The sequence below is a fragment of the Nannospalax galili genome, unplaced genomic scaffold (assembly GCF_000622305.1).
Source record: "Nannospalax galili isolate Female #2095 unplaced genomic scaffold, S.galili_v1.0 scaffold715, whole genome shotgun sequence".
NCBI classification, from domain to species: domain Eukaryota; kingdom Metazoa; phylum Chordata; class Mammalia; order Rodentia; family Spalacidae; genus Nannospalax; species Nannospalax galili.
Genome location: NW_008335660.1, coordinates 209488 through 212593, shown reverse-complemented (window position 1 = coordinate 212593; position 3106 = coordinate 209488).

Here is a 3106-nt window from a genome sequence, read left to right as displayed (position 1 = left end):
GCCCCCCATGGAACTTTTTTTCAAAAATTGATCACATACTGGGCCACAAAAAAAACCCCAAAAAAAAAAAAAAAAAAAAAAAAAATTGAAATAATTCCATGCATTTCTAGCGGAACACAATGCAATAAAGCTCAAAATCATTGGACAAAGCCCTAGTCAATACATGAACTCATGGTGATTAAACAACACATTCCTAAACAATGAGTGGGTCAAAGGAGAAATTAAGAAAGAAATGAAAGAACTCCTGGAATTTAACGAAAAGGAAAATACAACACAACACAATTTCTGGAACAATTTAAAAGCAGTCTTAAGAGGGCAGTTAATAGCTTTAAGTGTCTACATTAAAAAATTAGAAAGAGCCCAAATAAATGACCTAACACTGCAACTCAAGACACTGAAAAGGCAAGAACAAATGAAACCCAAACCCAGCAGAAGAGAAGAAATAACAAAAATAAGAGCAGAAATTAATGAAACAGAAACAAAGAAAACAATATAAAGAATCAATGAATCTAAGAGCTGGTTCTTTGAAACACTAAATGAGATAGACAGACCCCTAGCCCAGTTAACCAAAAGAAAATATGAGCAAATCCAAATCAAAAAATCAGAGATGAAAGGGGAAACATCACAACATACATTATAAGGAAAGATCCATTATAAAGGAATATTTTAAAACTCTATACTAAATTTGAAAATCTAAAAGAAATGGATGGGTATCTAAAACCATGGGAACCACCAAAGCTAAACCAAGAAGAGATCAACAGTTTAAACAGACCAATAACACAGAAGGAAATTGAAACAGTAATACAAAACCTCCTGACTGAAAAAAGCCCAGGACCAGATGGATTTACAGCAGAATTCTACCAGACATTTAAAGAAAACCTCCAACCAATACTACTTAAATTATTCAAAATGATAGAAAGAGAGTGAGAGCTTCCAAATTCCTTCTATGAAGCCAGCATCACTCTAATACCCAAACTGGGTAAAGACACAACCAAAAAAGAAAACTAGTAGACCCATATCCTTAACGAACATAGATGCAAAAATTCAAACAAAATAACTTCCAAACCACATACAGACACACATCAAAAACATCATTCACCATGATCAACTGGCTTTATTCCAGAGCTGCAGGGATGGTTCAATATACATAAGTCAATAAACGTCATTAATCATATAAATGGACTCAAAGACAAAAAACCACATTGTCATCTCAATAGAGGCAGAAAAGGCTTTTGACGAAATTCATCATGTATTTATGTTCAAAGTCCTAGAAGGAATTGGACTAGCGAGAACATACCTCAACATAATTAAAGCTATATACAACAAACCCACAGCCAACATCATTCTAAACAGAGAAAAACTGGAAGTATTCCCATTAAAATCAGGAACCAGGTAAGGATGTCCACTACCTCCACTCCTTTTCAACATAGTACTTGAAACACTTGCTAGAGCAAGAAGACAGGAGAAGGAAATTAAAGGAGTACTAATTGGAAAAGAAGAGGTCAAACTATCACTTTTGGCAGATGATATGATACTACACCTAAGAGATCCCAAAAGTTCCACCAGAAAACTCCTAGAACCAATCAACACTTTCAGTATAGCGGCAAGTTATAAAATCAATCTACAAAAATCAGTGGGCTTTCTATGTACCAATAACAAGCAACTGGAGAAAGAGTACAGGTAAATGCTCCCACACACAATTGCTCAAAAAAAAAAAAAAATCTTGGAATAAATCTGACGAAAAACACCGAAGATCTCTACAATGAAAAATTTAAATCATTAAAAAGATTGAAAAAGACACCAAGAGATGGAAGGACCTCCCATGCTTATGGATTTGAAGAATTAATATTGTGAAAATGACCATCCTACCAAAAGCAATATATAGATTCAAATGCAATCCCAGTCAAAATCCCCATCACATGCTTCACAGAATTAGAAAAAACTATTCTTACATTTGTATGGAATCACAAAAGACCCTGGATAGCCAAAGCAACCCTGAGCACAAAGAGCAAGTCTGGGGGGATTACTATACCAGATCTCAAAGTATACGACAAAGCTATAGTCAAAAAAAAACCCAGCCTGGTACTGGCACAAAAATAGACACATAGATCAATGGAACATCATTGAAACCCCAAACCTGAGTACACGCAATTTCAAAAGCCAACTGATATTTGACAAAGGTGCCAAGAACAAACGATGGAGGAAAGACAGCATCTTCAACAAATGGTACTGCCAAAACTGGATCTCCACCTGTAGAAGAATGAAACTAGGGGGCTGGAGAGATGGCTCATCAGTTAATAACACTAATTACTCTTGCAAAGGACCCAGGTTCGATTCCCAGTACCCACATGGCAGCTACAAACTGTCCTTAACTCCAGTTCCAGGGGAATCTGAAGCCCTCTTCTGACCTCCATGACATTGCACGACACGGGTTCACTCACATACATGCAGGGGCAATAAATGGTGCTGGCAAAACTGGATCTCCACCTGTAGAAGAATGAAACTAAACCCCTGTCTTTCACCTTGCACAAAAGTCAACTCCAAAGGGATCAAAGACCTCAATGTGAAACAAGAAACTCTGAAAGTATTAGAAGAAAATATTGGGAGTAACTTACAAGACATAGGTGTAGGAAAGGATTTCTAAATTGGACAGAAGTTGCTCAGGAATTAAGGTCAGCAATCAACAAGTGGAACCTCATTAAACTTAAAAAGCTTCTGTACAGCAAAAGAAACAATCAAAAAGGGAAGAGAAAACCCACACATAGGGAAAAAAATCTTCACCAGTGACACACGACAGATGTTTAAGATCCAGAATATATAGGGGTTATATATATTTTTGAAGGCTAACTCAAAAAACAAGCGAGAAACCAAATGACCCAATTAAGAGACGGGCTAAAGATCAAAACAGAGTTCTCAAAGTAAGGAATAAAGATGGCTAAGAAACATCTCAAAAATAGGATCAAGAGACCAAATGATACCAAATGCTGATGAGGATGTGGAGAAAGAGGAACACTCATTCACTGCTGGTGGGATTGCAAACTTGTGAAACCCCTATGGAAAACAGTGTGGAGAGCTCTTTAAAAACTAAAAATGAACCTAACATATG